Below are 12,387 nucleotides of genomic sequence, written 5' to 3' on the forward strand. Positions count from 1 at the left end.
ATTACTGGGCATGTAATGCCAGATCCTGGGTTTTCTGGACTCAGCTCTGTCCGAGGGGTGAATTGGTTGACTCGCTACTACCCAAATGGCCATTGAATGAAAACCTTGCGTTATTGGAGCTGACTTCTTCTTCCTCAGCTGCAGTATTGTTTTCCAATCCGTCTCTGTCCTTTCAGTTGCTGAAGGATAACTTTATACTAAGAAATTCACTCAGGATTCTGAAGCAGTTAAAGAATGTACTGAATCTCCCTGGCTTGTCCATCTATGCCCCGATCTGTCAGAATTCAACATTTAAGCCAGGTAATATGGATGTAGTTTTTAAGCACTGGTTAAATAAGGGGATAGTTGCTGTTAAGGATTTATACATTAATAATCACTTTGCTTCCTTCACGCTACAATCTAAATTTGGTCTTCCGTCTAGTCATTTTTTAGGTACTTGCAAGCTCGGAACTTTGTAAAACAGCACCTCCCCACTATGAAACCTTACAGCATTGTTTCTTCGAGCTTATAAAAAAGCCCCCTACCTCTAAAAATCTAATTTCTCAGTTTGTTAATCTTTTCAGTTCATCCCCGTCTACTTGGCATATAAAAGAGGCCTGGGCTTCTGATTTACTTGGTGAGATTTCGGACGAGCAATGGGATTTGTCTCTTTCGAGAATTAAGACCTGTTCCATTAACTCTAGACTGCAACTTATTCAATTCAAAGTTATCCATCGGCTGCACTTTTCTAAAACTAAACTCAACAGGCTATTCCCCTGCGTCTCACCAAAATGCGACAAATGTAAATTAGATGATGGGACCCTGGGTCACATGTTTTGCTCCTGTCCTAAACTAATGGACTTCTGGTGCAAGATTTTTGAATTTTATAGCAACGCTTATGACAAGCCTCTCTGTCCGGATAGGCATTTGATCATTTTGGGTTGCTCTAAATCCTCTCTTGCTCTTCCCATGTCCCTACAACAGTCTCTAATGTTTGGTTTAGTGGTAGCAAAGCGGGTTATTCTACGGGAATGGAAATCCTCTACCCTGCCTTGTTTTAAGAAATGGCTTAATGATATGGTGTCCTGTATCTATCTTGAGGAGATTCGATATTCTTTGTCTGACAATCATCATAAGTTCCTGGATGTTTGGGGTCCTTTCAATAGATACATAAAAAATAATAGGCTAAAATAACTGTCGTTTACATCTGGACCTGTTTTTTCTAATAATTTATTTTATTCATTTACCGTTTCGTCATGTTTATTGTGTTTATAACTTGTTTTCATCTTTTCTTGTTATTCCATATTCCATGGTGGGCTGTTTGATTCAATGTCCTCAGATATGTCTCTTACTTGCTTGGTCTCATGCTCGATAACATTCTACAATCTGATGTACATTTATTTTATCCTCTTATCAGACCCTTTGTTAGCTGACAGTGTTTTGATTGTTCTGTTCTGTGAACTTTTATTTTGATGACTCTGGTTAGTTTTTTTTTTTTTTTTTTTTTTATTGTTTTTTTTATTTTTATACTTGTTGTTTTGTCCTCTAATTTGCCTGTTTATTCTTGAAAATCATAAATAAATAAAAAAAAAAAAGAATAAAAAAAAAAATAAAAAAAAGAAGCAACAGTCATGCAGAGAGTACATGTGTTAAACTTTCAGCCCTCACCTTCATGGAAACCTGCTTCATGTTAACCTTGATCCCTTCTGCTGCTGTGTGTGTGTGTGTGTGTCTGTGTGTGTCTGCTGTGTGTCCGCGTGTGTGTGTGTGTCTGCTGTGTGTCCGTATGTGTGTGTGTGTCTGCTGTGTGTGTGTGTGTGTGTCTGCTGTGTGTCCGTGTGTGTGTGTGTGTGCGTTGGTATATGTGATTTAGCAGGACATTTCGTCAGAATACACACCACACTAGAAGGACATTTTGAATTAGCAGGACAGGAGCGGTGTCCTGCTAAAACAGAGAAAAATCTAAAAACGTAGAAAGGTTTCTATTGGTCTATTAACCCCAAAAATGCAAAAAAAACGAGATGTCCGCTTAATACACATAAACCTGATTTTGTGTATAATCTGTGTATCACCACAGTGCCCCCTATGGCAGGTTTGTGTAATAGCAGGACCTCATGAATATTCACACAAGGTCTTAATCTGATTGGTTGTTTACCGGAAGGTCCTGCTAATTATTACAGTGTCCTTCTAATTCACGTCTTGCAATTTACACTGGGGATGAGTTGGCAATATGATTATTCTGTGCTATAAGATACAGAAATGAATATATATTTTGGTCAAATATTGTTTATTTAAAATATTATGACTAATAAATGTGTGACATAAGTGCATGGATTAAAAGAAATATAAACCATAAGAGAGCCATTTTTCACCAAACTATTTATACACTCCACTGCTAACATTTTGTTGATTCTGGCTTGCTCTGCATCCATAGAACCAGAACCAAGCATTTTGAAGCAGAATTTAGCTTCAATGCACCACAAATCTTGAATAAAGCTTGAAAACAGCTGAAACAATGAATTCCTTTAAATCAAGGCAAAAACACAACTATTTACAATTGTTTCTGAATCTTAATCAAAGGTACATGTATCATTATATTTGATGTATATGATTTTAATTTTGATTTTACTTTGAATTTAATTTCTTTGTTTTTCTTTCTTAAGGTGAATGCACACCATGTTCTAAATTATTATGCAAATTGGATTTAACTGTTATAAAGATTACATTTTTGTTGTGCTATTAAATTTATAGATGGTATTGTGTGTCAGGGCTCTTTTAATCACTATAATTAATTTCGGATTAGTTTGTCTGGTGAGCTTAATTAAAGGAAATCTACTTAAGAAGGATGTTCCACATTATTAAGCAGGCCACAGCTTTCAAGCAATATGGGAAGAGAAAGGATCTCTTTGCTGACCAAAATCATCAGATAGTGTAGTGCTATATGACAAGATATGAAAACATCAAATATTTTAACTGAAACTGAAGCATTATTGTACTGTGAAGAGATTTGTGGCTGATTTAGAACAAAGATGGGTTTGTATAGATAAAGGCAGAATGAGGAAGGTTTCTATTAGACAAATTCATCAAATTAAGAGAGCAGCTGTTAAAATGCCCTTACATAGCAGCAAGCAGTTACTTGAAGCTGGAACCACAAGGTGAAGGGTCCTCCAGAGGCTTGCAGTTATGAACTCACTATTTGGCAGCCCCAACCAGAGCTCACAAGCAGAACCAGTCGCAGGGCCCAACTGTACATGAAGATTGATTTTCAAACAGATTAGTTCACTGATGACTGATGTGCAACCCTGGATAGTCCAGATGTTCGCAGTAGTAGATTGATGATGGATGGCCACCAAATTCCAAAACAGCTGTGACATCAACAAGGAGGTAGTGGAGGCTGAAATCATGTGGAGAGAGCTGGTCAGCCCCTTCAGAGTCCCTGAAGGCTTGAAAATGACCTCAGCAAAGTATATGGACTTTCTGACTGATCACTTTCTTTCATGGTTCAGAAAGAAGAGCCATACCTTCCATACCAAAATCATCTCCATGCATGACAATGCATCATCTTATGCTGCAAGGCCACTGTGTATAGGCATGAAAGGGGAAAAACTCATGGTGAGGTCACCATCCTCCTCTGATCTCTGACCTCAACCCTACTGAGAACCTTTGGAGTTTCCTCAAACAGAAGATCCAAGGGTGGGATGCAGTTGATATCAAAACAGCAACTCTGGGAAGGTATTCTGACATCCTGCAATGAAATTCAAGCAGAAACTATCCACAAGCTCACAAGTTCAATGAATGCAAGAATTGTGATGGTGATATCAAAGAAGGGGTCCTATGTGAACACGTAACTCAGTCTATTAAGAGGTTTTTGATTGAATTAGGTTTTGATTTTAGTACTTGTGATGCTGCACATTCAAATATTGATTAGTTCAGAGAACTGTTTGCAGTTCTTTATAATCCATAAAATGTTTAGAAAATCTGCTGTGCATATTAATTTGGAACAGTGCATTTTGAGTTTCTTTTGAAAAATACTGTTCTCCTTGGGAGCTTTGTTCAGTAAAATTTTATTTATACTGTAGTAGTTCTTGACTTGACAATCATACTGACCATCATTTCCATTGACCATTTAATAAAATCTGAGAAGATATCAATTACATAATAATTTGGAACACAGTGTATGTTACTTGTATGACTTCTTAGTTCTGTGTTTCGTTGATGTAAAGCACTTTCAACTGCCTTCCAGCTGAAATGTGCTATACAAATAAACTTGACTTGACAGCAGTTTTCAGATCTTGCCAAAGATTCTCTGTTGAATTTATGTCTAGACTTTGACCTTGCCACTCTAACATGAATGTTTTTTAAACCATTCCATTGTAGATCTGGCTTAATGTTTAGGGTCATTGTCTTGCTGGAAAGTGAACCTCCGCCCCAGCCTCAAGTCGTTTGCAGACTCCGGCAGGTTTTCTTCCAAGATTGACCTGTATTTGGCTCAATCCATCTTACAATCAAGAATGAAGAAAAGAAATGTTTGTCAGTGGGGAAGGTGTGTTCAGAGTGATGTGCAGTGTCCATTCTCCACCACAAGTAATGCTTTGCATTTTTGCCAAAAAGTTAAATTTTGGTCTCGTCTTATTGTTTTTGCTGTATCCCAACATGGCTTCTGGCAAATTGCAAATGGGACTTTTTTATGTTTAGGTGGATGGCCTTGTCTTGGTAGGTTCACAGCTGTGCCATTCTCTTTCCATTTCCAGATGATTCGTGGAACCTGTTTATAACCTAAGCCTGCTTTAAGCTTCTCCACAACTTTGTCCCTGAGTTGTCTGGTGTGTCCCTTGGACTTTGTGATGCTGTTTGCTTCCCAATATTCTCTTAACTAACCTTTGAGGCAGTCTTAGAGGAGTTGAACTTATACTGAGATTAGATTACACACAGGTGGACTATTTAGTCATTAGCAGTCATCAGGCAACTTCTGAAGGCAATTGGTCGCACTTAGGGAAAGGGGGCTGAAGATTTTGTACACTGCACTTTTCAGCTTTTATTTGCAGAAAATGTTTTGAATCATGTATAGTTTTGTTTCTACTCCACAACTATATGCCACTTTGTGTTTGTCTTTCCCATAAAATTCTGTAAAAATATGTTTGCGGTTGTAATGTCAGAAAATATGGAAAAGTTCAAGGGCTATGGATACTTTTGCAAACTACTGTACCTACAATAAGTAAGGCAAGTCCAATGAGAGAAACAAGGTCCAGCAATCAACAGCTATGCATTGACAGTTATCAAATACCATGCTGGAATGATAAGATGGAAAAGGGAGGAAACTCAGTCCACTGATATAAGAATTCAAATGCTACTGATGATGAATGGAAAATTGTGCCTCTCAAGGTTGTAGCACATTGAGTAGCCCTGTTCTTTCATTGAGAATTTAACTTTTAAACTTTCATTCCTGCCTTTCTGGGGAAATATAGCTTTTGTTTGGACAAAAGTTCCTTCTTGTTTTGATACTGTGTATTTGGACTGATTTTTGTAAATATTTTTATACTTTTGCTATTTTGTTATGATGCATAATCATAACAACAGGGTGTTTTACAATAGCGAGCAAACAATACTACCAATGGACAAAAAGGCTTAGACTGAAACACAGCACAGAGGTGGTATTTATGGTGGCACACAAGCAGGTGCCTAGTACCGTAGCAATAGAGGCCAATCCACATAAGTGGATGACTTATTTTAGGCTGTCTAGCCCACAATAATAAATTTAGCTCTACATGGGATTGGGTGTCCATATGTTAGGTCATTATTTTATGACTTAGTGGTAGTGGAAGATTATTACATATTACAGGCTAGACCCAAGATGTTCAGTGTTTATTGTTGTGGTGTAAGTTTACAAAAGTTGGCAACTGTAGAGATTTACCATGGTGCTAAACATGGTGATTTAATAGGAATAAATATTTTTCTGAGAAGAATTATGTCCACATATCATGTAAAAAGATAACTCTTTGTTTTTGGAATCATTAGGGCCCAATCAGCCCCAATGTTAAAGATGAATTAATAATGCATGCCATGCAAAAGGCTAAAAAGAGTGTGGAAGGTGTGGGCAACAGTAGTGCCTGTGGTCACTGAAACCCTTGGGGTAATGACCCCTAAACTGGAAGAGTGGCTCAAACAATACATCATCAGACCTCTTGATACAGAGAAGCACACCTTTGGGAACTGTTAATATACTGTGAAGACCACTCACACTCCAAGGCCTGTGGTAGAGGACCCAAGCTATTTTTAAATTTAATTTCCTTTTTAGGATCAATAAAGTATTTTTGAATTTGAAAGAAGGGATAACCACTCATGGAGTAATACAGAATTACAAATATAAATATAAAAAGCATTTATTTAAAAATATTTAAAGTGCCAAAAATATTATGATTACTTATGTTACTGTTAGCACAAAACTTTAGATTGATATTTTGTCATTATCTCAATGTCACTACTCTGCATACATGCAGATTGTCTAGGTAGTCTAATTTGTCTGTAGGCAGGTACATAAGACAACCTTTTTCTGCTGGTGTTGTCTGCCATTAGACAACAGTTTTGTTTTTATGATTTAAAGTGTTTTGAACACTTTATATCATAAAGTGATCTAGTGTGTATATATATATACATATATATATATATATGTATATATATGTGTTGAAATGTGCTATAGAAGTAAACTTAAATAATTGATTGAACAGAAATGATTAAAAGAAGTGACCTTCCTGATAAAAGATTGAACATTGCGGGTGAGAGATACCATCTTACTGTTGTTTCCTAATTAAAGAAAGATGTATGATAAACTATTTAACTTTGAAATATTGAATGAAAGTTACAAAATATAACTCAAATAAATTTGTTTTCTTGTTTCTGAAAAAAAATCTGACCTTGTGTGCTTCAGAAACAAAATGGATTTCTCCTTTTGTTGTACCCCTCCTACTCTATCAACATGGTACAGTCCATCAAGGCCAGGTGCAAGCCATTAGTATTAATTGAACTTCTTTTGCGTGGAAGAAGAGGTAAGACTCATACAGAATCTCTTAAGACATTTAAGTACATATTGATTTGTAATTCTGAAGAATGTTGTAGGTTACTTGATGTTTGGATGCACCAAAGCATCTGATTTGCTTCAGTTTAGCTAGTTATCACCAACCATCTTAGTCAGTGTACCAGAGTTTAAAGGGAAGGTGGCTCACTCCAGAATTAGACAAAACTGTATTTGGACATTTTCTGTGCATCAGTGAGTGATATTCTTTCACAGGCACAAATTATCCTTTGTAATAATCATTACTATTAAGATAATGTTTTAATATTTGAAGGTTTTGAGAACCTGTCAATAGAAAGTCAATTATGTAATACTGTGTACTTCAGTACAGGTTTTTCGTGATACAATAAAATCAAATCATATTGTGTACAGCAGAGGTGTCAAACTCAAGGTCTTGAGGGCTTGTATACAATAACTTTTAGATGTGTCTGTGATGCCACATGGCTGGATCAAATGAGGTGGTCATCAGCAGGTCATCAACTTGACTGCCCTTAGAAGCTAATTCAGTCATATAATTCAGGTGTTTTGGACCAGAGGAACATCTAAAAGTTGCAGTACACTGCCCTCGATGCCTGGAGTTTGACACTCCTGATGTACAGCATCATGTTGTTACTCAACAACAAATTACTCTGATCTTTGCAGGAGATGTCAGCAACAAGGTCTCAGAGAGCAAAAAGAAATCCCAAACATGATGCCAGCTATTATTCTCCTTGGGTGAAGATAAAGAGGGATTTGATGTAAAATACATCAATTCATTTAAAGGTGAGTTGTGACTTTTTTACGTACAGGATTCCAGAGTTTATTAAAGGATTGTTTTTGTTTACTTTTGTCTTGCTTTTGACTTTTAAACTATTTTTATACTGCACACTAGCATAGATCATATATATATATATGTATAAAGGAGGACTGTGTTTTGAAATTCCAAGTATAAAAGAATGAGTGACATTTAGAAGCACCACTCAGCTGACAAACAAATGTTCAAGTAACACAGAAAGACCTCAAATTAGATCAATTAACTGATTTTGAAAAATTTTAATAATCTCATTTGCTACTATTTGAAAGATATGCATTGTTTAAAGTTTATTCAACCTTACTCATTATGTTTACCTGCAGGTCGGGTGTGTTCAGCTGCCAGTGCTTTCAAAAGGAGATTTCCTTATTGAGTGCAGAGGAAGTCATAAGTAGGAAGGAACAAGAAAACCGATTGAAAATTTACCATGATGCACTCCAGGCTTTTATGTTTGATTTCAAGTTCAATGGACAACAGCTTTGGTATGTGACTGTTTTAATGTTGTTTTTTATTTTATATTTAATCAAAGTGATGTAAACATTTTCAGCTTCATCAGTAAAAGTAGTTTTAGTTGGAGGAGGAATATTCTTCTGACATGCAAACACCAAATATGCAAAATCATTTCCGTTGCATGGTATAATTATTCTTATAGCATACTTAATATTTTAGTGTTGATGCTGTCAGAGAACATGGATCATTGGGGAGGCTGGTAAATGATGAAGAGATGAACACAAACAACAAAATGAAAGTTACAAGGGTGGATGGAAGACGTCATCTCTGTTTGTTTGCACTCAAAGATATTGGTCCAGGGGAAGAAATGACTTATAATTGTAGTGATTCTGACTGGCTATGGAGAAGAAGGGTGAGTAAGTGTGAAAATACTATCACAAGTCATTCTACTAGCATTGAAAATATTTTTGAAGGAAATGTCAAGTTGTAGTACAGAGTTTCATTATAGTTGAAAACAAGAAGTGATTAGCAGAGTGCCTAAAACCAGATTTTGGAGAAAGACTTAACCAGACCACCATTTCAACTTGTTCAGCGCTATCCAAAATGCTAGAAACTGTCATATGTAAATTAGTATATTTTGACCTTATATTAATGAACATTTTATAGCAGGAGACATATTTTGCAGTGTCAATACATAAAATGTCTGTTTAACAATCAGCTGGACAGGTTCATTAAATAGGTGGATTTTATTTTTCTATGGACTCATTCAGTATACATCTCTTCATTTCAGATTTCCAAAGATGAATTGTGTCAGGCTGGTGATGTGGAAACATGCGGATCCTGTTCAACCAACCCTCCACAGGTAATTTTGGTGTCCAACGACCAACATATTATCTAAAACTAAGTCATTGAAATGATATTAAGTACTGTTCAAACACACAGGTATTGTCTAGTACTTGATATGTAAAGCTGCATTAAAAGGGAGGACAGAGGTTTGAAATTACAAGTACAAAAGAATGAAAGTTACATGTAGAAACGCCCATACACAGAGGTCCTGTGTAATACTCATCATGTAAGGTGCCAGAATAAGGAGGACATAGTTTTGAAAGAATGAAAGTGACATGTAGAAATGCCTATACACGCAGGTCCTGTGTAATACTCAAAATGTAAGGTCCCTGAATAAGGAGGACTGTTTTCTACATTGGGAACAAACTCGCATTCAATGAGTGTTCTTTACATTTCAGATTTCCAAAGATGAATTGTGTCAGGCTGGTGATGTGGAAACATGCAGATCCTGTTCAACCAACCCTCCAGAGGTAATTTTGGTGTCCAACAACCAACATATTTTCTAAAACTAAGTCATTGAAATGTTATTAAGTACTGTTCAAACACACAGGTATTGTCTAGAACTTGATATGTAAAGCTGCATTAAAAGGGAGGACAGAGGTTTGAAATTACAAGTACAAAAGAATGAAAGTTACATGTAAAAACGCCCATACACAAAGGTCCTGTGTAATACTCATCATGTAAGGTGCCAGAATAAGGAGGACATAGCTTTAAAATTACAAATACAGACGAATGAAAGTGACATGTAGAAACGCCTATACACACAGGTCCTGTGTAGTACTAAAAATGTAAGGTCCCTGAATAAGGAGGACTGTTTTCTACATTGGGAACAAACTCACATTCAATGAGTGTTCTTTACATTTCAGATTTCCAAAGATGAATTGTGTCAGGCTGGTGATGTGGAAACATGCAGATCCTGTTCAACCAACCTCCAGAGGTAATTTTGGTGTCCAACAACCAACATATTTTCTAAAACTAAGTCATTGAAATGTTATTAAGTACTGTTCAAACACACAGGTATTGTCTAGAACTTGATATGTAAAGCTGCATTAAAAGGGAGGACAGAGGTTTGAAATTACAAGTACAAAAGAATGAAAGTTACATGTAACACGCCCATACACAAAGGTCCTGTGTAATACTCATCATGTAAGGTGCCAGAATAAGGAGGACATAGCTTTAAAATTACAAATACAGACGAATGAAAGTGACATGTAGAAACGCCTATACACACAGGTCCTGTGTAGTACTAAAAATGTAAGGTCCCTGAATAAGGAGGACTGTTTTCTACATTGGGAACAAACTCACATTCAATGAGTGTTCTTTACATTTCAGATTTCCAAAGATGAATTGTGTCAGGCTGGTGATGTGGAAACATGCGGATCCTGTTCAACCAACCCTCCAGAGGTAATTTTGGTGTCCAACAACCAACATATTTTCTAAAACTAAGTCATTGAAATGTTATTAAGTACTGTTCAAACACACAGGTATTGTCTAGAACTTGATATGTAAAGCTGCATTAAAAGGGAGGACAGAGGTTTGAAATTACAAGTACAAAAGAATGAAAGTTACATGTAAAAACGCCCATACACAAAGGTCCTGTGTAATACTCATCATGTAAGGTGCCAGAATAAGGAGGACATAGTTTTGAAAGAATGAAAGTGACATGTAGAAAAGCCAATACACGCAGGTCCTGTGTAATACTCAAAATGTAAGGTCCCTGAATAAGGAGGACTGTTTTCTACATTGGGAACAAACTTGGATTCAATGAGTGTTCTTTACATTTCAGATTTCCAAAGATGAATTGTGTCAGGCTGGTGATGTGGAAACATGCGGATCCTGTTCAACCAACCCTCCAGAGGTAATTTTGGTGTCCAACAACCAACATATTTTCTAAAACTAAGTAATTGAAATGATATTAAGTACTGTTCAAACACACAGGTATTGTCTAGAACTTGATATGTAAAGCTGCATTAAAAGGGAGGACAGAGGTTTGAAATTACAAGTACAAAAGAATGAAAGTTACATGTAGAAACGCCCATACACAAAGGTCCTGTGTAATACTCATCATGTAAGGTGCCAGAATAAGGAGGACATAGTTTTGAAAGAATGAAAGTGACATGTAGAAATGCCTATACACGCAGGTCCTGTGTAATACTCAAAATGTAAGGTCCCTGAATAAGGAGGACTGTTTTCTACATTGGGAACAAACTCGCATTCAATGAGTGTTCTTTACATTTCAGATTTCCAAAAAGGAACCGTATCAGGCTGGTGACGTGGATGCATGGGGATCCTTTTTAACCAACCCTCCTGAGGTACTATTGGTCTCCATAGACCAACTTATTTTCTAAATGAAGTCATTAAAATGGTATTAACTACTGTTCAAACAAACAGGTCTTGTGTAATATTCATCATGTAAGATGCAGGTATATAGAGGACTGAGTTTTGAAGTTACAAAATTGAAAGTTACATGTAGAAGTGCACAGACACACAGGTCTTGTGTAATATTCAACATGTAATGTGCAGGAATATGGAGAACTGTTTTCTACATTGGGAAGAGACTCACCTTAAGCAAGTGTTCTTTACTTTTCAGTTGATTAACCCCATATTTTTTATATGTTCTTTTCAGCACAAAGTAAACACAGATGGTAAGGGGAAAGAGCTCAACAGAAAACTAAAACAGAAGGACATAGAGCCCCAGAGAAAAGGAACACAAATAAAAATTCTGGTAAATCACCACACCTACACAAGTCTTGAAACACCAAGCTAGTTAAGCTCAAAAGCACAACTGAAGCATGGTCAAAAGTAATGATCTACACCACTGAAAGGCAATAGGGTGACCATGTTCTTCTTTATGCATGATATTTTGAGCAGACATTATCCAATATGTCATCTGGCTTAAATTACCACACACATACCATTTAACTGTGCCTTGTATTAAAATGATAAACTTTCACACAGCCAATGTTCAGATGCTAGAAAATCTAATTTGGTGATCAGTAATGGGACTGTTTATACTACTTTCTCTATCCCAATCTTAATCTGAAATACATTCACATATTTATATTTTTTTCAAAATATCAAAGCACCACAAAACTAATAAGCAAAGTAATCAGAGTATATCTTTAAATTTGGTTAATTTTAAGATATTAACCAAATTTAACATCTTAATTTGATTAATCTCTGGTTTTAGGAAACCAGAGATCTCAATAAACGCCCTTTGCTGATGCTGCACCTGTACAGAACCTGTATTTTG

The 12,387-nt window shown here is 36.3% G+C and overlaps 1 long non-coding RNA gene across 1 annotated transcript; it reads left to right on the top strand.

The window, feature by feature from the left end:
• Positions 1-9,565: 9,565 nt before the first annotated feature.
• Positions 9,566-11,800, top strand: LOC122834195. The gene is made up of 3 exons (XR_006371150.1): positions 9,566-9,604; positions 11,375-11,446; positions 11,761-11,800. It is a non-coding gene; the product is annotated as an uncharacterized LOC122834195 (long non-coding RNA).
• The last annotated feature ends 587 nt before the right edge of the window (positions 11,801-12,387 follow it).

Source organism: Gambusia affinis, linkage group LG07, assembly GCF_019740435.1.
Source record: "Gambusia affinis linkage group LG07, SWU_Gaff_1.0, whole genome shotgun sequence".
NCBI classification, from domain to species: Eukaryota; Metazoa; Chordata; class Actinopteri; order Cyprinodontiformes; family Poeciliidae; genus Gambusia; species Gambusia affinis.